The 24,683-nt window shown below is 38.7% G+C and overlaps 1 protein-coding gene across 4 annotated transcripts in view; it reads right to left on the reverse strand.

The window, feature by feature from the left end:
• The window catches only part of Dis3l2 (DIS3 like 3'-5' exoribonuclease 2), a 328,490-nt gene that overhangs the window by 227,061 nt on the left and 76,746 nt on the right, over window positions 1-24,683 (reverse strand). The window lies entirely within an intron of this gene.

Here is a 24,683-nt window from a genome sequence, read left to right on the forward strand (position 1 = left end):
TAGACCTCCCAGAACTTGGGAGGCAGAGGCAGGTGGATCTCTGTGAGTTCGAAGCCAGCTTGGTCTACAGAGTGACTTTTAGGATAGGCTCCAAAGCTACACAGAGAAACCCTGTCTCAAAAAAACAAAAAAGGTAAAAATAGACCTTTATTCTTACAATGCACAGACTTACCTAAGGTAGATAAACAAACCAGCAATACCAGGCTGGTACTCAAGTCTTTAAGATGCCACCTTCTCAGGATTCTGATCTACATATTTATCCCCTCCCCAAAAGCTTAGAATACTAGAAAGTTCCATGCTGCTTCATGAAATTTTATCACAAAGAAGCAATCAGCATGTTAAGAAAGGATAAAAGAATTCACCCAGGTATGTCACAGTGTTTCCCATGGATCCCACTAGGAATGACTTCCAGATAAGATGGTAGACTCCAAGTCGCTTCCATGTGACCAAAGAGAAAAAGTCAGAATAGGGAAAGATTCTGTTCCAAAGAGAGGTGAGAAGGAGCTTCAGAAATTCGAAAACACAGTGGTAGAACACTAGGAGGTAGGCTGGGGTAGGGGGACACAGAAGCATTATCCAAAAGCAATTGTTCTCTTCTCTGGAGGCTACAGGGAGTTGAGCCCAGAGAGTAGGCTGCTTAATGGAAGATCCCAAATAAAACTCAAAGAGGTACTCATAGCAGCAGATGCATAAACCACAACACAGAAAAAGCAAGGTAATATGGCTTCTCCAAAAGATTATAACTCCTTGAGCATTGAAATCCAAGACAGTGAAGTCAGTTAAGACACTAGATAACAATTTCAAAAGTTTGTTAGTGAAAACAATCAATGACTTCAAAGGTGATACAGATTAAACTCAATCCAGGACCCAGAATGGGAGACATCAACCTTAAGGAAAACACTGACAAAATGGATGAGATCAGCAGCAGCTTGGCTGAGAAAGTCAGCAAGGAAAAGTGAGAGTCTGAAAACAGACAGTGACAACAACAAAAACAAACAGAAATTAGCAACTCAATGAATCAAATAAAAACACACTGGATACCATCATCCACACACTCAACCTAGCAAGAAAGAAAACACTGGGGATGGAGAGCAAAGCTGATGGCATGCTACATTCAAACATCAACAAAGAAAAAACAAACTCTGGGATACAATCCAAAGACCAAACCTAAGAAATTACAGGAAAATAGAAGAAACTGAGATAAAGAACGTAAGATGCTGTGGAAAAGACAAAATTAGACATAAGAGTTTATAAAATGTTCTCTTAAAGATATAAAGCCTTGGGGCTGGAAAGACAACTTTGCAGTTTACAGCGCATGCTATTTCACAGGGGACCAGAGCTTGGTTCCCAGCACCCACATGAGGCTGAAACATGACAGCCATGTGACAATATTCGTTCCCATCTGTAAGAGTATGGTAAAACAAACATCAAACAAATAAGCCGTGTGTGATTGAGTTGCTGAAGAAAACATGTGACCTTATATGTATATTGGCCTATTAACATCAGCAAAAAGTATAGTAGACTCTGTGGGTTCCAGATGTTACTATCACACTGCACCCTTCCTAAGACTCTACTTCTGCATGAAAAACTAAAACCTTATACAAGTTAAACATACAATAAAAACTAGAATGACCACAAATATGTGTATATAAATACAAAAAACAGATTCAATCACTATTTATAGTTTATGCCTCTTTTAAACAAACAACAGAAAGTCCCCCTTGGTGAGTACTGTCACAAGCCTCTATCTTAACTGGGGTGACAGACTAATACCAAGGTACACATGCATTAAAGAACTCATTCTTGAGTACGTTACAGGGCCTTATACTATTTAGGAGCCACAAACACAGCAAAGAACAGTTAACCAGGAATAAGTTCAGTAAGAACTGTGGAAGGAATGAAGGGCTGGTGAAGATGTTAAGAGGATGTGAGGATGTGCGGGGTTACTAGCAACACTGCATTGTTTTGAGGATGCTTCAGGAGAAGCAACATGTAAACAGAGGCCTGAATAAAGTATTGACGTTGATCATGTGAAGAGTCTACTAAATTTAACTGGGAGATTTCAAAATATCAGCTACCTACTTTCAGCAAACCAAATTAATAGTCTAATTAAATCACATGAAGATCATACTTAATGAAAGATTACCTTACAAGGGTCAGAAAAGTTAATAAATCCTTCCTACAATATTCTAGTACTATGGTTTTCAAATGCTGTAACTATTCCCAGATGATTAATGCTATAATGTTCACTTAGAAAACCAAAGTGAAATATTATAAAAAAATTCACATCATAATAATAATTAATAATAACATGTTTATAATAACTCTAAAACATAATCCCAAAATTTTGGAAAAAATGGTTTTATGAAATTATAGGAAGAAAAAAACTTGTATACAATGGTTAGTTTTTCTGAGCAACACTAAATAAGCTTCTTAACAATTAAAAAATTAAAAATTTAAAAATTTGGGAGTTCTTACTAGGTGTGGCAGGTCATACCTATATACCCAGCATTCAGGAGATTTGAAGCATGGGGATTAAATTTGAGGCTACTATGGTTTCTCAGGAAACTGGGAGTCAACCTACCTCAAGATCCAGCAATATACCCAAGAGATGCCCAATCAAGACTACAAAAGCATTTGTTCAACTATGTTCATAGCAGCATTATTTGTAATAGCCAGAACCTGCAAACAACCTAGATGGCCCTCAATGGAAGTCTGGATAAAGAGAGCATGGCAAATATACACATTAGAGTATTAGTCAACAGTAAAAAAACAACGACATCTTAAATTTTGCATGCAAATGGATGGAAATAGAAAACACTATCCTGAGTGAGGTAACCCAGACCCAAAAAGATGAATATGGGATGTACTCACTCATTAGTGAGTACATGAAGCCAATGATAATGGCACTGGGATTTGATTCTACTGCATGTTCTGGCTTTATGGGATCCTAGTCTGTTTGGATGCTCACCTTCCTAGGCCTGGATGGAGGGAGGAGGGCCTTGGACTTCCCACAGAGCAGGGTACTCTGCCCTCTCTTAGGACTGGAGGGGTAGGGGAGAGGGTGAGTGAGGGAGCGGGAGGGAAATGGGAGGAGATGGAAATTTTGAATGGTATTATTTATAAGGCAAAAAAAAAAATTAAACACCAAAAAAAACACCAATAAGGGGACAATGAACTCAAGAGACAGTTGTCAAAGATTATAAATGAGCAATAAATACAAGAAAAACCCTCTGAAAAAAAATTTGAGGCCACTAGAAAATGAACTGTAAAACAGCCTGCACTCTCTGTCCAAAAGGACAGTAACCTAGAAAAGATTCCCTTGGTTCTTTTCTGCAAGAGCACAACTAAGTGACGCTACATTGACATTCAAGTTTTTAAAAGTTGCCCCCTCTCCCCTTTGCCTTACACATAGATCGTCTATGTTCATAACATGAATAAATCCTATATGTTCACACATAATTACATATCTGTCCCAAAGTAGATCATTCAAAAAAATGAGGGTGGTGGCAAACTGAGTACATTGGGAAGCTGAGGCAGAAGAATCAGGAGTTTTAGGCTAGTCTGGGCTACGTAAGACTCAGGAGGGAAAGGAGGAAGAGAACTGGGAGAGAGAGAGAAAATGGAGAGGAGAAAGGGGTTGAGGAAGAAGAGAGAGCAGAGAAAAGGTAAGAAAGAAAGAGAAAGAGGAGAGTATGCTACAGAAGAAAAGGACTTTCACATCATTCAAATCAGCAAACCCATTGAACTAACTTAAATAACCTTAGAAATTAAATAATACTTAGTAACATCTGTCCATAATCATCCTCAAACAATGAGCATAGCAATAAGGTTGTCAGAGCATCCCAGACAAGCAGGTGGAGCGTGCACAGAAGAAGTTTCAGGCAGGGTGACTACAACCAGACATTGTTCTATTGTTTTACCACAAAAGAAGCACAACTGGTAATTTAAAAAACTCAAAATGACTGACATGGTAGAGTGTGACTAACAGGTCACACTAAAACATAATCTCATTCTCCCTTGTTCCCTCTCCCTGATTTCTTTTTTTGTTTGCTTGCTTACTTGCTATGTTTTGCTTTGTTTTTGGTGGAGTGAGGTGTTTGGGGATTATTTGCTTGCTTGTTTTTAAGAAAGAAATATGGAACCATAGGCACATGCTACAGTACCCAGCTTTTTAAAAAGACAGTAGGTGAAGAGCCTAGGCCTTTAATTTCTACTATGTGTTTATTTCAGCCACTACTAGTTTCATAAATGAGTTGGTTCCCACTGACTACTGAGAAAATATTACACAGGGAACCAGAATTCTGACTTCAAACAATATGAAGACTGGCCCATCTCACATCTTTCTCTGAATGTAATCATATAAGAAGAATTCTAAAATCAGCATGATTCTACCCAACTATTTATTAAGAACTGTACTTTCCTGATATAATAGAGGCACAAATGTAATGGGAGTAACCAATCATCTTTGGTTGGATTTAAAGCCCACTCCATGAGGCAGAACCCATAACCAACATTGTTAATAAGGCCAAGAATTTAGACAGGTCCCAGGCTCTAGGAGAAAATCTGATGGAGGAAGGTCATTGGCTAATAAAGGAACTGCCTTGGCCCATTTCATTGGTTAGAAGATAGGTGGGAGGAGTAAACAGAACAAAATGCAGGGAGGAAGAGGAAGTGAGGTCAGATTCCACAGCCCTCCTCTCAGGAGCAGACGCCTCAGAGAGACGCCATGCTCCCCGCTCCTGGGAAGATGAAGCTCCAACCCAGGAAGGACATAGGCTAGAATCTTTCCCGGTAAGACCGGTTCTACATTTTATTAGAGATGGGTTAATCGGGATATCAGAATTAGCCAGTAAGGGCTAGAGCTAAAGGGCCAAGCAGTGTTTAAAAGAATACAGTGTCTGTGTAATTATTTCGGGGAAAAAGCTAGCCGAGCAGGCGGCTGGGGTGTTGGGGACGCAGCCCCGCCGCCCATATTACAACAAAAATCTACTACTAATACTCTCCTAAATGAATATAGTAATAAAAAGACTCCTAATGACATATTGCTATATTCATAGATCAGTATTTAACTCAACACACATCAGAGAAGCTTCTTCTTGCACTAGATGGTAATTAACAGAGAAACCCACAACTGGATAATGTGCAGAGGGTGAAAGACTTTGGAGAGCTCAGTCCTACCTAAATGGACTGTCACTACCATATCCCTCCCCTCAAGGCTCAGGGATCTATGCAGGAGAGAAGCTGAAAAGTCTTAAGAGCTAGAGGTGAAAGATGACTTCAAGGAAACAACATTTTCCAGACACAAGAAGACTGAAGACTAATGCACACATAAACTCATAGAGACTGTGACAGTATGCACAAGACCTGCATCAAAGTTCAAGCCAGACACATTCTTAGCAAGAACACAGGCAAACAGGCACAAAGTCCCACCCCCGGCCAAGAAGCTATTTACAATTGATAGTTTCTGTAATGGGGAAAGTAAATTTTATTCAATGGACTGACACTAGGTATGTATATAAACCATGCTCCAGTGCAGGTCTCATGCTCAGAAGTAGATGGCCAACACAAATTGGACTACATGTTTGGTTTTTTGGTAGGGGTGACTTTTGCTTTGTTTTGTTTTGGTATTAAGGGTGTGTGTGTGTGTGTGTGTGTGTGTGTGTGTGTGTGTTTGACTTTAAGAAAGTCATGAAGCACAATGGGTAGTGAAGAGGATAGGATAAAGGAGGAAAACAGGAGTTGAGGGAGGGGAAGGATATGACCAAAATATATTATATGGAAAAAAATTTTTAGAAGAATTGTGCTCTGGTTCATACGTACAAAGATCAAGAAATCACCAATGGAAAGAAGAGATTAGTGGAAAGCAATAACCAGAATACAATAAAATTAGCTATATAGTATATTTTTTAAATTTTATTTATAGTTCTAGGACTTGACCATAGACACGCACTAGGCAAGCACTCTACCACTTTAGCCCAATACTGTTATACAGCACATTAAGAAACCAACCCAGTTAAACAATGTTTTAGATCACTATACTCAAGAAAAAATATTTGAGGCTGGGGAAGATAGTTTAATCAGTTAAGTATCTGCTACACAAACACAAGGACCTGCATGTAAATATCCAAAACTCATTAAAAGCTAGATGTGGTAGCACAGACTTGTAACCCCAGGACTAACAGTGGGAAAAGGGGAGATAGAAAACAAGTAGATCCCTGAAGCATATTGGCCAGCCAGTCTAGTCAAATCAATGAGATTTGGGCTCCAGAGAAGAACAGCAACCATGGAAAGACATTTGACATCAACCTAAATCTTCTAACACATCAGACCATTCTCTCTCTCTCTCTCTCTCTCTCTCTCTCTCTCTCTCTCTCTCTCTCTCTCTCTCTCTGTGTGTGTGTGTGTGTGTGTGTGTGTGTGTGTGTGTGTGTGTGTGTGAGAGAGAGAGAGAGAGAGAGAGAGAGAGAGAGAGAGAGAGAGAGAGAGAGAGAGAATATTAATATTTTAGGTCTTACATTCACTTTTGAACTATAGAAGCAAAAAATGTAATGGGATTTCATAAATACATCAAGTCACTGAAAATTGGGCAACTAGAACATAAGTATTTAAAGTTTTTTCATTCTAGTCACTAGTCTAAGACACATACGAATGAACAAGGGCTAGTGAGATGACTCAGAGGATAAGTCTCTGATCCCACTGGGGAAGGACAGAACCAGTTTTCAAAAGCTATCCTTTCACCTCCATATGCACTCTGTGGTGAGTGAGCCCATACTCACACACATACACACATAACAAAAGTCAATTAAAAAAGAAAGAATAGACCAAAAGGCATAGTGGGATACAGATCTTTATGAGCTCTCAAGATATAAAAACCTATGAAATCTTGAAACTGTCCATATTGCATAGTGGTTAGAGTCAAGGTACAGGCCTCCCTGGAGACAATGGCTATTTCAGGTTCTGACTAGGACATAGACAAGATAAATCTTGAACATTCTGTCTTACTGGAACAACAAGGAAACTACTAAAAGATATGAGAATCTTGACTAAAGGACTTGGAAATTATCATAAAAGGGTTCTCTGATGAGCCTTGGTGGACTGTAAGCATTTAAGCCACCTTTCCTATACAACCTACAAATCAGCATAATCAAACAGCTCATGAAGCAAAGTTCCTCATTGAAGAACTGCTTCAGTTAAATTCAGATAACATGAAAGAATCACTATTTTGTTACTGTCACTTGGATTCGGGAAATAATAATCGATGATTCCTAAAACCAAGAAGTCACAAACTGCTTTAGGAATCGAGAGTAAGAGTGAGAGAAGACAGAGGCAACAGTGAGAAGAGCAGGGTTCCTTTTACTGAGTTTGTTCTGTTGGTCTGTAATGCAGGGAGAACTCAGTCTACTCTGTAAGGTCTGAAGCTGGCAGAACTGCATACTCCCCAGAGCTGGCTGAAGCTCTGCTACCTCCCAGAAGAACTATTTCTGAAAATTTCACTCTTTGAATCTTGGTCTGTCATCTTTAAAATGGGGACAAAACTATTCAATAATCATAAAGCTGTAAGAACTGAGATTGTTCTGAGGTGCCTGGAATTTGAAAGGCTTGAGTAAGTGAATGTTTTCATCATTATCTTAATAATAAACTCAACAATGAACTTAATTTCCTGTAGGAAGAAAGGAAAAGAAGGATCAAAATTAACTGCCATTCATAATGAATTCAGGTAACAAAAACAGAAATCTAGGAACAGTTCAGTAAAGGGAGACATGCCTTTTCTTAAGGCCTGGAGAAGTCCAAGATGTGAAGGAGCATCCAGGAACAGCTGGAAATGGAGGTCTAGGGACTGGAGCACTGGGATCTAGATTTGTGATCATCTACCACAGTCTGGCAGTTAGCAGTGGTGCCCCAGGCTAAGTGTCAGCTGAAAAGAGAAGCAGAAAACAGCGCTATGGCACAACTCAAATAAAGATTCCAATAAGAGAAGTATAGAGAGTGAATATGCATATAATTGTGAATATAGGGATTATAGTAAACACACAAACTGACAAATCTTCCCTGTGCTTTTTCATATATTAGCTGATCTAATCCACACAGTGGGGGATACGGGGAGACCAATCTTGGTCACACCATTTCACTAAAGAGGAAAGATTCAGATATGTCCACCCCATAGTGTCAAGGACTGTGACATGAACTCAGGGTTAGGGTTCTAAATCCAGCCAGCATCCTTGGTCCCAGACCTCCTAGAGACATCTCCTTCCTGAGTTAAAGACAAACAGATTTAGAATCAACTTCATACACTTAACTGTTGTTACTCACACTGACTGTGTGAAGCATTTGCCCACCCTGTTTGTGTGCAAACAATCAAAATTCAAAACCCAGTTCTTTGTCATATGCTCCTCTGCTAACCTCCCTCTCTGGGAAATGTCCTTTGGCCTTCCTCTGGCCACTGCTAGTCTCTGTCATTCCTTCATTGAAAGTGTTCTTGATCAGGCTACATCCCAGGTATTTGTACATTTCACTCTTCTACAAGATAGGAAATTAAGTCATACTCATTGTTGCATCTCACAGAGTTTCCCACAATGCTTGCACATAAAACATGCTCAGTTGACTCTTGAATAAGACTTGAATTAACTATTTTAAAAATTATCAAGAAAGAGCAGGAATGAAAGAGCTACCACATAATTAGAGACACAAAATTAAAATGCATGTTGGCATGATGCTACACCGTGACCCTGCCAAAGCCCTCAATGACAGGACACATCAGGAAAATAATCAACAGGTACTTCACCAAAATGGAAAAAAACATACCACTGTGAGGCAAATATTTATAAATGTGAGGAAATGAAATTGAAAAACATTAAAATAAATACATTAGTTCCTAAAATAAATCAGGCCTTCATGTTTATATTACAACTATGGTTTCCAATAGAGTCTCAAATGTAAATAGAAAAATCCATTGTTTCCCAATTTGAAAACAAGTCTTAGCACAGAAACTCACAAATGTACAGACAAAGAAGAGAAAGTCTACATTGGGAACAGCTTACAGGGCATTTTCTGTCCTTTTCAGAGTTGTAGAATACCTTTCTATCACTCAAAAATGGGAGGAATTATCTCCATTGAGAAAGTAAATTATATCAACTGCAAACAGCAAGTGAAACTCACCAGGATTAAGAGGAGGAACTGGTCACTTCAAAACTGGTGTGTGTTAGGTTTTTCTTCCCTTCCTCTTAAAATTAATATGCTGTATTTCAAGACTGAGGAGCAAACAGAAAAATTCCCTGTAACCAAAAAGATTCAAATGGAATCCTAAGTAAAGATACCAGGTAACATTTCCATTATGCTGGCTTACTCAAACTCCAGACAAAACATTTAACAGCTCTGTTTATTAATACAGAAAAACCCTTCTATGGATACAAGGGTCATCTTTTGAAAAGTGTAATGGTTTAAATTTTATAAAAAGAGCAAGTGTATTTCATGATAATTCAATTCCAGAGGGCGGGGAAGAGGAAGAGGAAAAAGAGGTGGACACTATGACATTCCCTTGAGCAGAGGAATACTATCAATACAGCTTTTCTAAAGGACTCTCATGCACCACACCTCTATCCATATATGTGCAGTAACCAGGGCCACTGGGTCAGTGTCAGCTGAAGGCTCTGTGCCCAGGAGACAATTCCCTCTCAAACTGCACATGAGCCTCTGCTTGGCTTTAATGCATGTCAACAAGTCCATCTAGGAGCTGCTCTTCTTTCTTTGCTACACTGACTGGGCTAAAGTGACAGTACTCAGTTACCACACATGTTTTAACACACTTCCAAATCTCTTAATGACATATTTGGGATGAAGAGTATGATTCAGGAAATACCTTGGAGCCAAGAAAAGCAATTGGTATTTATTTCCACAAGGCAACAGATCTCTTTCACTATAAAATACAACTATGGATCTATCATCTAAAACACATATTTATAGATATTCCTGAGGACATACATAGTATAAAATGATGGATCATCACATGGACCTTTGATCTAGTTACCAGAAACATAACTAACTATCTCCATCCATTCTTCTGCTGTTCAGGCCTCAAACCCTTGTCATCATTAATTAATCACTCAGTTGTTTGACGTCTCCCACCCACCACCTATTGCCCCTATACATTCCTCTCAACCCATCCCAGAATCCTGTCAGTTCTAAGTTCAATGATGCTAATCTTACTCAGTCTCTGCCATCTCTCAGTCTCTACCATTAAAAAAAGTCTTCCTGATTATTTTCAATCTACTCCCAACTCAAGGGTCAGAATAAGCCTAGTAAATACAAGTAACATTGCATCAATTCCCCTTCATAACCCTTATAAGCCTTCACACCAGTCAGAGACAGAGGCCAAATCTTAACAATGATGCAAAGGCCCTGACTAATATATTACTCTCACTCCATCCCACTTATCTGTTCATCCTCACCCAGTAACTCTCTCTCTTAGTCTCTTTGCTATTCCTTGACACACTATGGATGTACCAAATGTTTCCCAAGATCTCCAAAAGGAGTCCCTCACATCCTGTAGTTGTTACTACTCCGTTACCTTCTTGACCCACATTATGAAGAATTTCCACTCTCATCCCCCAATTCACATTCCTCATATTTTTCTGCCTCTTTAGCACTTACCACTTATTGAGAATGCCACAAGACTGTCTTATTCAATGTCATTATATCCTCCCCAATGAAACACAAGCTCTATGACTAATTTTCCCTTATTTGCTCATTTCTATATACCCACCACTTATAATAACACCAAGTACAAAGTAGGTATGCAATACCTATTTGTTGAATAAATAAATCTTGATGTCATAAAATCCAAATGATACTTATCTAATAGATTTAATAAGAATTTACCAATCTCCACACCCGAATACAGATAAAACCATTGTGCAAATATAATACATACCTGTTGCTACAATTTTCAACACTCACTTCCAATCCCCAAAAAAAAACCTCTTGCCAATTTCTGATGGGCCAATGTAATGCCAAAATTACCGCACATCCTACTTGCAAAGTGGCTCTGCCCCAGCAGGTCTCTCCCCAAAGTATGAAAGAGCTCAGAGGAAAACCTTCAACCCTACAAGAAGGACCTGCAGCAAGATAGATGACTTAGAAGCTCACTGCCTATTTTAAATGCCCGTAATATCAAAAAATTGTTTGAAACTTTCTGTAAGTTACAAGTGTGGTGTGTGTGTGTGTGTGTGTGTGTGTGTGTGTGTGTGTGTGTGTGTGTGTGTTGTAAAGTAAGGTCTTACTCGACAAGATATCCCTATCTTATACTTGAATAATTAAGACCTTAAATACTTTAGACAATATTAAACTGCAAATCAGTAGAAGATCCAGATACCTGCCTAGATACTGTCTCCATCCTGCTGAAAGACCCCCGGTGTTGGGAGACTCTCACTCAAGTCTTGGGATAACACGACCCCCCAGTAACTCACGAGAGACTGTCCTTGCTGCAATCACATGAGGTTTATTTGACAGGGCAGGAACCAGTGCTTTACATTACCCTAGTGAAGTCAATCTTTATCCCAGAGCATCTCTAAAGGCTGCATCACACTCTGAATATCCCTGTACACTCTCAGCTGCCTGGTTAGTGATAGTAAGAGGGTCTTATCACAGTAGGAAAAAATAACAAGAGCTATATGTAATACCTCCTAAACAATTCTGACATACAAAAAAACTTTTATTGGCATATATTAATTGTATAAAATAATAAGATTCATTATGATATATTGATATATGTATATAATATACTTTAATCACATTTGCCCCTTGTTACCCACTCTTGCTCCCCCATATATTGCTCCCCTTAGTCTTCCCAAATAGTTCTGCCTTGACATGTGTGTGTTTGTGTCTAGATTCTGAATATGAGAGAAAACGTTTAGTATTTGTCTTTCCATGTCTCACTTATTTCCCATAATACAAGTACCTCCAATTCCCTTCCATTATGTATATATACCTAACACTGAGTTGGGCATAGTAACACACACCTTTAATCCCAGTACTCAGGAGGCATAGGAAGGCAAATCTCTGTGAATCTACGGTCAGCGTGGTCTACACAGAGAATTCCAGGACAGTCAGAACATACAGAGAGGCCCTGTCTAAAAAAAAATGTATATCTACATGCTACATCCATGCATGTCTTCATAGGACCTTACTGGAGCAGTGAATAAATGAAAAAAGACAGACAGATGGCACACAGACAGAAAGTTGGGGTCAGGTGGTCTGGGTTCAGAGCTGGGAAAATTGCAGCCCCGTCCCTACCCAATGAAGATCAGCATGTTTATTAAATAAAGTTGAACAGAGAGGCGGGAATAATTGCATACAACTTGTCTTATCTACCTTTCTATTGCTGTGACAAAACACCATGACCAAGGCAACTAATAAAAGAAAGCATTTAATTTGGGACTTATGGTTGGTTACAAAGGATCAGAATCTGTATTAGGTCAGGGTTATCTAGAGGAACAGAACTGAAAGAATGGGACGTGTGTGTGTGTGTGGATATACATGTGTATATGTATATGTAAAGGGGATTTATTAGAATGGCTTGTAGACTGTGGTCCAACTAGTATAATAATGACTGTTTACCAAAAGAAGGTTCAAGAATCCAGTAGTTGTTCAATCCAAGAGGCTGGATGGCTCAGCTAGCCTTCACTATACACTGGAATCCCACAGAAAGAGACTCTAATGCCAGTGAAGAGATGGACTTGCCAGCAAGAGGGAGAATAAGCAGGAAATGAAAGCAAGCTTCTGTCTTCCATGTTCTTTAATAGGCTATCAGCAGAAGGTGTGGCCCACATTAAAGGTGGATCTTCCCACATCAGAATATCTGGATTAAAAGTGGGTTTTTGGGACGGCGCGGGCAGACGCTGGGGACCAGCGCGGCAGTGGACGACGAGCGGGGGCCGCAGGAGGCAGGGACCAGCGCTCAACACCAAGAACAGATCACCCCACTACAATTAAATCAAAGAGGTAGGCCTTTGGTTGGTGAGGTCCCTGGCAAAAGAGGAGCGGGGTCCTGTTCCTGAAGACCCTTCTGAGCGGTGAGAGGGATCGTGGCCCCCAGCAGGAGCCAGGAAACAGAGCGAGGGCATTTTGTAAGAGCCCCTGGCCAGCAGGGAAACCTGAACCGGTTTTAAAAGACCCATTAGATAGCATCGATAGGAGGAGATGGGCAGGCGCCAAGGCAAAAATTCACCCAATAATCTCAAAAACAACATGAAAACACCAGAACCCAATGATCTTACAACAGAAGGACTTGAACACCCTAACAAAGAAGAAGTGGAAAAAATTGACTTTATGAAAGCAATAGAGTCCCTTAAACAACATGTGAAAAACGCCCTTATAGAAACGGATGAGAAGTATAACAAAAAGTTTGAAGAAATGAGTAAATACGTACATGATACCCTGGGAAACCAAGAAAAAACGATCAAACAGGTAATGGAAACAGTTCAAGAATTTAAAACTGAAATGGAAGCAAGGAAGAAAACACAAACGAAGGACCAGTTGGATAGGGAAAATCTAGGTCAAGGAACAGAGCCTACAAAAACAAGCATAATCAATAGAAAACAAGAGATAGAAGAAAGAATCTCAGATTCTGAGGACACCATAGAGAAAATAAACGCACTGATCAAAGAAAACTGCAAAGCCAACAAATTCTCATCACAAAACATTCAGGAAATATGGGACACAATAAAAAGACCAAACCTAAGAATAAAAGGAATAGAAGAAGGAGAAGAGTCACAGCTCAAAAGCCCAGAAAATATTTTTAACAAAATTATGGAAGAAAACTTTCCCAACATAAAGAAAGATATTCCTTTGAATATTCAAGAAGCATACAGAACACCAAACAGACTGGATCAAAGAAAAACATCCCCTCGCCATATAATAATCAAAACACTAAATACACAGGTTAAAGAAAGAATATTAAGAGCTGCAAAGGAAAAAGGCCAAGTAACTTATAAAGGTAAACCGATCAGACTTACACCTGACTTCTCTATGGAAACCATAAAAGCCAGAAGGTCCTGGATAGAGGTAATTCAGAAGCTAAGAGACCATGGATGCAAACCCAAACTACTATACCCAGCCAAGCTACTGTTAACTATTAATGTAGAAATCAAGACATTCCAGGATAAGAACAAATTTAAACAATATGTAGCCAGAAATCCAGCCCTACAGAAAGTAATAGAAGGAAAATCGCAACCCAAGGAACCCAACATTGCCAACACTGCCTAAAATAACTCAGGCATCTAGCGACCCTTGACCAGCACAACTCAAAGAAGGGAGACACACAAACTCTACTACCAAAAACAATAACTGGAGTAAACAACCACTGGTCATTAATATCACTTAATATCAATGGGCTCAATTCACCTATAAAAAGGCACAGGCTAAGAGATTGGATACGAAAACAGGATCCAACATTCTGCTGTTTGCAAGAAACACATCTCAACCACAAAGACAGGCATCTACTCAGAGTAAAGGGTTGGGAAAAGGTGTTTCAAGAAAATGGTCCTAAGAAAAAAGCAGGTGTGGCCATACTAATTTCTAACAAAACTGACTTCAAACTAAAATCAATCAGAAGAGATCAAGATGGACACTTTATACTCATAACAGGAACAATTCTTCAGGATGAAGTCTCAATCCTGAATATCTACGTCCCTAATATAAAAACACCCACTTATGTAGAAGAAATATTACTAGAACTCAAGGCAGACATCAAACCACACACACTAGTAGTAGGAGACTTCAATACACCTCTCTCTCCAATGGACAGGTCAATCAGACAGAAACCTAATAGAGAATTAAGAGAATTATTGGAGGTAATGAAGCAAATGGACTTAACAGACATCTATAGAACATTCCACCCAAATAGGAAAGAATATACCTTCTTCTCTGCAGCTCATGGAACCTTCTCGAAAATTGACCACATACTCGGAAACAAAGGAAACCTCCACAGATACAAAAAAATATCAGTGTCCACGTGTGTCTTATCAGATCAACATGGATTAAAGTTAGAAGGCAACAACAATGTTACCCCCAGAAAGCCGACAAACTCATGGAAACTGAACAGTCAACTACTGAACCACATCTGGGTCAAGGAAGAAATTAAGAAAGAAATTAAAATCTTCCTTGAATTTAATCAAAATAAAGAGACAACATACTCAAACCTATGGGACACGATGAAAGCAGTGCTAAGAGGAAAGTTCATAGCACTAAGTGCCCACTTAAAGAAAACAGAGAAAGCGTACATCGGGGACTTAACAGCACACCTGAAAGCCTTAGGAAAAAAAAAGAAGCAGATGCGCCCAGGAGGAGCAGAGGACTGGAAATAATCAAACTGAGGGCAGAAATCAACAAAATAGCAACACAGAAACCAGTCCAAAGAATCAATGAAACAAAAAGTTAGTTTTTGGAGAAAATCAACAAGATCGACAAACCCCTATCCAAACTAATTAAAAAACAGAGAGCGAACACACAAATAAATAGATCAGAAATGAAAAGGGGGACATAACCACAGACACAGAGGAAATTCAGAGAATCATTAGATCTTACTACAAAAGCCTGTATGCCACAGAACTGGAAAATACGAAAGAAATGAACATTTTTTTAGATAAGTACCATATACCAAAGCTAAACCAAGACCAAGTAAACTATCTAAATAGACCTGTTAGTCGCGAAGAACTACAACCTGTTATCAAAAATCTCCCTTCCAAAAAAAGCCCAGGACCAGATGGTTTCATTGCAGAATTCTACCAGAACTTCCAAGAAGAGCTAATACCTATACTCCTTAATGTGTTTCACAATATAGAAACGGAAGAGTCATTGTCAAATTCCTTTTATGAAGCTACAGTTACCCTGATACCAAAACCACACAAAGACCCAACCAAGAAAGAGAATTACAGGCCTATCTCACTTATGAATATTGACGCAAAAATTCTCAACAACATACTGGCAAACCGAATCCAAGAACACATTAGAAAAATTATCCATTATGATCAAGAAGGCTTCATCCCAGAGATGCAGGGCTGGTTCAACATTCGCAAATCTATCAATGTAATCCACCATATAAATAAACTGAAAGAAAAAAACCATATGATCATTTCATTAGATACTGAAAAAGCATTTGACAAAATTCAACACCCCTTTATGATAAAGGTCTTGGAGAGACTAGGGATACAAGGGTCATACCTAAATATAATAAAAGCTATTTACAGCAAGCCGACAGCTAACATTAAACTAAACGGAGAAAAACCCAAAGCCATCCCACTAAAATCAGGAACACGACAGGATGTCCACTCTCTCCATACCTCTTCAATATAGTGCTTTAAGTTCTAGCAATAGCAATAAGACAACATAAGGGGATCAAGGGAATTCGTATTGGAAAGGAAGAAGTTAAACTTTCGTTATTTGCAGATGATATGATAGTATACATAAGCGACCCCCAAAACTCTACCAAAGAACTCCTACAGCTGATAAACACCTTTAGTAATGTGGCAGGATACAAGATCAACTCCAAAAAATCAGTGGCCTTCCTATAAACTAAGGATAAGGAAACAGAGAGGGAAATCAGAGAAGCATCACCTTTCACAATAGCCACAAATAACATAAAATATCTTGGGGTAACTCTGACCAAGGAAGTGAAAGATCTATGCGACAAGAACTTTAAGTCTTTGAAGAAAGAAATTGAAGCACACACCAGAAAATGGAAGGATCTCCCCTGCTCTTGGATTGGGAGGATCAACATAGAAAAAATGGCAATTCTACCAAAAGCAATCTATAGATTCAATGCAATCCCCATCAAACTCCCATCAAAATTCTTCACAGATCTAGAGAAGACAATAATCAACTTTATATGAAAAAACAAAAAACCCAGGATAGCCAAAACAATCATATAATAAAGGATCATTTGTTGAAGATGCTCTCTTTTTTCCATTGTATACTTTTGTATAGCTCCTTTATTGAAAATCAGGTGTTCATATGTTTGTGGGTTAATGTCAGGGTCTTCTATTCGATTCCATTGGTCGACTTCTCTGTTTTTATGCCAATACCAAGCTGTTTTTAATACTGTAGCTCTGTAATAGAGTTTGAAGTCAGGGATGGTAATGCCTCCTGATCTTTATTTCTTTCCACATACTAAATTGGGGCTTGGCTTGTACTTATTTTTCTAAGACCTTAAGGTTTATCATTAAGTAATTTATTTGAGTTTTCTCTGATTTTTAATATAAGCACAGATAGCTATAAACTTTCCTTTCAGAAATACCTTGGAAATATCCCAAAGTCTCTAACAACTTGTGTTTTCATTTTCATTTGATTCTAGGAATTTTCAAATTTCCTTCCTGATTTCTTAAGTGACTCACTGACATTTAAATGCGTATTGTTCAATATCCATGTATTTGTAGTTTCTGTGGTTTCTCTTGCTATTAACTTCTAGTTTATTCCATATGTTGTGATAAAATCAATTATTTTGGTTTATTTTTCTCTGTTAAGACTTGCTTTCAGGGCTTAAAATGTGGTCTATTTTGGACAAAGCATTATGAACTGCTAAGAATAATACATATTCCATATATGTTGGATATAATAATAATAATAATAATAATAATAATAATAGATATCTACAGATATCTTGGAAGTCCATTTGACCTATGGTGAAGTTTAACTCTGGTTTTTTATTTATTTGGATAATCAATATATTAATGAGAGTAGAGTACTGAAGCCATTGTTGTTATTGTATCTGGACCTACTTGTCCATTTATGTCCCATACTGTTTATTTTATGAAATTTGGTACATCAATATTTGGAGTATATATTTTAATTGTTACATCTCCCTTATGGATTGCTTCCTTTAAAAATATGCAATTATCTTCTGATTTTGGCTTGATGACTGCTTTGTCAAATATAAGTATACTATTCTTGATTTATTTTGGATTCCATTTGTTTGGAATGCCATTTTCTATCCTTTCTACGTAGAATTTCTGTGTTTTGGATAGAGGGGTGAGTTTTTTGCAGAAAACAAATGCCTGGGTTTTGTTTTATTTTAAATTCATTCAGTCAGTCTGCATCTTTTAGTTGAAGAGTTATGACCACTTATATTTAGGTTTATTATTAAGTATGTACCAAGTTCACCCTTCCTTACCTTAGAGGATTATTGGTTTTATAAATCGAAAATGATTGGTTCTTTCCTACTTCCAACTGCTTATTCTCCTGGTAAGATGTACTTTCTTTTCCAAAGTTCTCATACTTTGTATATTCTTTCTTCTACTTACATATGATAAACCTTTAAACATTTTCAGACATGCAGGGTTAGTGGCCATAAATTGTTTTAGTTTATGCTTACCACGAAGGGTCATTATTTATCCTATGATTGTAAAGGATAACTTCTGGCTATAGTAGTCATGATTGGCAGTTATTTTGTTTCAGGACTTGATAATAAGCCCATAGTCTTGAAGTCTTTAGAATATCTATTTGTAAGTTTGCCACCACTATCTTAAAAGATTTACTTTTGTAAGTTATCTAACACTTCTTTCTTATAGCTTTCAGTACTGTTTGTCCTGTATTTTTCTTCATTTACTTATTATGCTTATTTATTATTTATTGTGTGTTCATGGCGAGCATGAGAGGATAGAGGATGGCTTTAGGGAACTGGCTCTCCCCCTCCTCAGTCATATGGGTTCTGGTGATCAAATTCTGGTCATCAAACTTGACAACAAGCATCTTTATCCACTGAGCAATTTCACAGCCCCTGTTCTTTATTTTTTATACATTAACCACAATATGGCATGGAAGTTTCTTTTGTAGGCATGTCTTTTAAGGATCTAGATGCCTTGTACACTTGGATATCCTCTGATTTACTAGATCTTGGGGTATTTTCTGCTATAATTATCTTAAGGTTTTTGTCTTTAGTCTATGTCTCATTATGGTGGGTTGAATAGTAAATAGTCCCCATATACTCAAATATTTGAATGCTTGGTCATTAGGGAGTGGCAATACTTATAAGAGATTAAGAGCGGGTATGGCTTTGTTGGAGGAAGTTTGTCACTGGGGGTGGGCTTTGGGATTTCAGAAGCTCAAGGCAAGTCTAGGGGCACTCTCTCTTCTTTCTGCACATGCATTCAGATGTATCTTGGTTCCTTCTCCAGCATCATGTCCGCTTGCATGTCACCATGCTTCTTGCCATGCTGATAATGAACTAAACCTCTGAACCTATGAGTCAGCCCCAATTAAATACTTTTCTTTATAAGAGTTGTCATGGACATGGTGTTTCTTAGTCAGCAACAGAACACTGACTAAGACACTCAGTTTTCTTTCTTCTACACCAAATTTATAGTTTCATCTTTTAAACATGCCCCAAAGGTCTTAGATGTATGGTTATCAGAGAGAGAGAGAGAGAGAGAGAGAGAGAGAGACTGTGTGTGTGTGTGTGTGTGTGAAAGAGAGAGAGAGAGAGAGAGAGAGAGAGAGAGAGAGAGAGATCTAATTATAACTACTCATCTTTAGTCTCCACCCCTGACATTTTTTCTTGTACGTAGTCTATTCTACTATTGAATGCTTGCTAATGAGTTTTAAATTCTGACTTAATATGTTTTCCAAGATTATAGTGTTATTGTTATTTTTTTCCAAGCTCTCTATCTCTTTGTTCTTTTTTATCCAAGTTCTTGAATTTCTTGTCAAGGTCTTAAATTTACTTACTTACCCCCATTCATCTGTTTATTTGAATCCTCTCTAAGGTCACTGGTGATTTCTTTGCATTTTTAAATTTTTTATTATTTTACAAATATGAATCTTTTGTCCACATGTGCATGTCTGGTACCAGCAGAGGCCAGAAGAGGGCATAAGTCTGTTAACTAGAGTTCACAGACAATTCTGAGCTACCATGTGAGTACTGGGAATTGAACCCATGTTCTCTGTAAGAGCAGCTAGTACTCTTAACTGCTGAGCCATCTCTCCAGCTTCACTGCTAATTTTCAAGCAATACTGTAATTCTCTGACATTTCAACCATTCTGTCCTTTTGGATTCAGCTACTTAAGGATTGTGAACTTTTGGGAGGTCATATTGCTTTTCATATTTCTTGAGTTTCTCAGTTGTAATTTATACATCTGCTGAAATAAGTATCTCTTCTGGCATTATTTAGGGTGTTCTTAGTGAGCGGCTTTCTATTGAAAGATCAACCCCAATACCATACAGTAAAGAGAAAAAGAACAGCTATTCCAGCAACAACACCAAAACAAACCACATAAAGCCAATGTCTACATCATTAATAATCATGAAATATGAAAATAAAAAATAGCATAGAATAGACTATTAAGTTAAAACTTATGGAAGCAAATGTAGTAATAATAAATAAATGAAATAAGAAAGGCAAAAATAATAAAGAAGTAGGGTTCATTGAAAGTAAAGAAAAAGAAGGAAGTGAGAAAAGGGGAAAAGAAAAAGTAAGAGATAAAAATCCCATTAGAAAATAAATATGACCATCCGGAGAGATGGCTCAGTAGTTAAGAGCACTCGTTGCCTGATTGCCCTTCCTTCCTTGCTTCCTTCCTTCCTTCTTTCCTTCCTTCCTTCCAGAGGTCACGAGTTCGATTCCCAGCACCAGCACGGTGGCTCATGGCCATCTGTCCTGAGGTCTGGCACCCTCTTGTGGGAAAAGAAGCCGGGCAGTAGTGGCACATGAGGCAAGTGGAATCTCTGTGAGTTCGAGACCAGCCTGGTCTACAAGAGCTAGGTCTAGGACAGCTAGAACTGTTACATAGAGAAATTTTGTCTCAAAAACAAACAAAAAGAGAGTAAATATAAAAATAAAATTAGATGAAGGTAAAAATAAAACTAAAAACAAAAGATCTTTAAAAAATAAAAAAGCAATAATACAGTAAAAAGAATGAAGACTTAAAATGACAAAATCAGAGAAGTTTATTTCGGGGTCCTCTAAGGCTGGAATCTTCTGGATGAGGGTCAGGTAATGAAATGGAGTTCAAGACTCTTGCAGTGTTTCTAACATTCAGGCTGGTGCTGAATATGGACTAAGAATCAGTCAGTCAAGGTCAACTGTCAGCTTAAGGGCTGCAATCATGGTAGAAGTTTTCATTCTTTGCATAAAAGAATTTACTCTGGGCCTGTGGACTCTGAGCCACACAAGTTCCTACTAGGTCTAGAGCTACCTCTCCAATCCCCCCCATATGTACCCAAGGGCAACGGATGTCCATGTTAAGAGTCTTCCAAGGGTGCTAAAGTGTGAAGGAAGTAAACAGAACATTAGGTTCTACAGGTGAAAAGGAGAACTGGGGGAACTAGCACTCTGCCGGCCAGTTTCAGCCTGTTCAGATCCCACGCAGAAGGGAGTAGGCAGGGGAAACAGAGGGATCTGCCGACCGGGGCACACAGCTCTTAGCACTACCCTGCATGGAACCACATGCAGAAAGGAAGCAGTTCTGGAGACCAAGCAATCCTCCAGTCATAGGCTCAGAATTCCGAGCGACAGGGATGGGGACACTGATCATGGAACCATTTACGCTGAGCCCTCTGCTAACTACATTTCTCAGTCAGATCATGTTCAACTTGCCCTAACTGTCTCCTGTGGCTGCATCAGGGTGGACCCAGGCTCAGAGTTGTAACAGTCCTTGCTTTCAAGTTCCCAAGAAGTTGACTCTCAATAGGTGCTCTCTTATTCAAGAGTTTACACTGCTAACTATTTAGTGTGTGTGTGTGTGTGTGTGTGTGTGTGTGTGTGTGTGTGTGTGTGTGTGTGTGTGTGTGTTGTGTTGTGTATACACCACAGTGCACATGTGGAGGTCAGAGAACAACATGAAGCTGGTTCTCTTCTTCCTACAAACAGGTTCAAGAGACTTTTAAACCAAATCTCCCACTGGAATTAGGGCTCGCAAGAGCTATGGGCTTTCTGCAGAAGCTAAGCATACCAGCAGGTCATCACCAGTGCTGCACACCCTCCCTTGTAATTGTAGCTTTAGGTGCCGCTGAAGCTGAAAAGGCTTTCTACTTTTTCTGCATAATCTCTACTTATTTGGGCTTTTCTGAATTTTATATCATCTCTTTCTGACTACCAATGCCTTTTCTCTCTTTGGAATATAATTTGCCCTTTCTTACTCTGAGTCTTCCTTACAATGTGAAACAGAAAGCTTCTGGTCTACCACCATAACCTAGAAAACAGTGCATTTTAAAGTAACTATTGATATGTGTGAAAACAAATCACTCGGGGTTCCTTGGACTTCCCACAGGACAGGGAACCCTGATTGCTTTTCGGGCTGCGGGGGGGGGACTTAATTGGGGGCGGGGAAGGGAATTGGGAGGCGGTGGCGGGGAAGAGACAGAAATCTTTAATAAATAAATAAATATTTTTAAAAAAGGCAAAAAAAAAAAAGAAAACAAATCACTCCCATCAGATTAAGGGTCTCAACTGATATTTCTAGGGTTTGCTTTCCGACTCTAGCATATGTGTGCACACGCGCACACGTGCACGTCACAAGGGGGGAAGCGTCAGCCATGCTCAGTTTTCTTTAATATTAGCTCTCTATTGACACAGCACGTGGCCTGTCTTCACAGAGAAGGGTGAAGGAGACAAACACAAGTAGTTTCAGATTATGTTCATCTTCTTAGCTAACCCAGCAGAAGAAATGAATCTCTCACTAAAGTACTCTGCAAGAACCCCAAGGTCAGGTTCTTTGGGGCTGATATGGGTCACATGTCCATTCTTGCACCAATGACCACAGCAGAGAATTAAACTAGAATAACTAGACCATCATTTCTTAAAATTTTTCATCTTGCAATATCTTGAACTCAAGACATTTTTATGTGACACTAGTTATATAGTATAAAATAGGTTTAGAAATTTTTAAATGCCAATAAAATAGCATAAATCGTTTTTCTTTTTCTGAGTTTTTTTGAGAGAGGATTTCACTCCACAGCTCAGGCTCCCTACAACTCACTACGTAGACCAGGTTGCTTCAAACATTCAACAATCAACCTGCTTAAGCCTCCAGAATGCTAGGATTACAGGCTTCAGTCATCACAATTGGCATGAAATTTATTTTAAAACAACTCTTGGGTGTTCATATAATTTTATCATTTATTAAAGCCTTAATAAAGTTTTAATATGGGTACATTCATTTTACAAAAAGAATTATATCTTGGATGAATATTTGATACTACAGGACATACTAATAAAATACATACATAAAAGTTCAACATTTTTTAGAGTTGATCAATTTCTTCATTTTATAGTTATCAATAGTGAGAATAATACTCAGTAATATATATTATAAATGATAAAAGTATGTTTAGGGGCAATATAAAAATTATTGACAATTATGAACTAATTGGCAAGCAAAATTCATTTAGTTGTTTTTGTGAAACTTGTCTGTAAGTCAAACAACAATTTTTTAAAAATCAAACATTCTAACATTATCCAACTCAAAGATATACTAATTTTAATACTTCTATGTTGAGGAATGACAGTAGGAAAATATTAAAGGTCTTCATTTTCTAACATTAAGACTTTACGTTTCTAAAAAGGAGAAAACTTCTTACATACAGATAAAAATACAATTTATAATAAAGAGTAACCTCATACTTGAGGCAAGCTGTTCCCACCAGCGTCCACTGCTGTGTGGCATGACAGCACGTGCAGGACAAAGAGCAAAGGATATGTGCCCAGAACTAAGCTTTCACTGAAGTCGTACGATGAAACACTAGTCAACACTGCCACAAACACTTGGAACTCAATAAGGGGCTTTTAATTAATTTTTGGTTGTTGTGGGTTCTAAAACATTTTACTCTCACCAAGTTCTTTATAGCTGTCCCATCAGCTATAAGACCTATACAGAGACTAGACTGACACTGGCCTATGTCAGAGGAATATGAACAATGTGTGCCTCCTTGTAAAGAAAAAAAGATCTAAGTCTCCTTAGAAATGACAAAACTACATGCAAATGGATGGAAATAGAAAACACTATCCTGAGTGAGGTAACCCAGACCCAAAAAGATGAACATGGGATGTACTCACTCATAATTGGTTTCTAGCCATAAATAAGGGTCACGGGGTCTACAACTGGTGAACCTAAAGAAGCTAAATAAGAAGGTGAACCCAAGGAAAAACATATAGTTATCCTCTTGGCTATGGGAAGTACACAAAATTGCTGGGGAGAAAATTGGGATCTTGGGGGTGGGGTGGGATAGGGGTAAGGGGAGATGGGGAGAGAAAAGAAAGAAGGGGAGGATGGGGGGAATTTGGGGAAAAAGGATGATTGGGATAAAGGAAGGTTGGATAGGGGAGCACGGAACCACAATTCTTAGTTAAGGGAGCCACCTTAGGGTTGGCAAGAGACTTGAACCTAAAGTGGCTCCCAGGAGCCCAAGCCAAGGTCCCCAGTTAGTTCCTTGGGCAGCTGAGGATAGGGAACCTGAAATGACCCTATCCTATAGCAATACTGACGAATATCTTGCATATCATCATAGAACCTTCATCTGGTGATGGATGGAGATAGAGACAGAGACGCACACTGGAGCACTGGACTGAGCTCCCAAGGTCCCAATGAGGAGCAGAAGGAGGGAGAAGATGAGCAAGGAAGTCAGGACCACGAGGGGTGCACCCACCCACTGAGACAGTGGGGCTGATCTATTGGAAGCTCACCAAGGCCAGCTGGAC

Source organism: Microtus pennsylvanicus, chromosome 17, assembly GCF_037038515.1.
Source record: "Microtus pennsylvanicus isolate mMicPen1 chromosome 17, mMicPen1.hap1, whole genome shotgun sequence".
Taxonomy (NCBI): Eukaryota; Metazoa; Chordata; class Mammalia; order Rodentia; family Cricetidae; genus Microtus; species Microtus pennsylvanicus.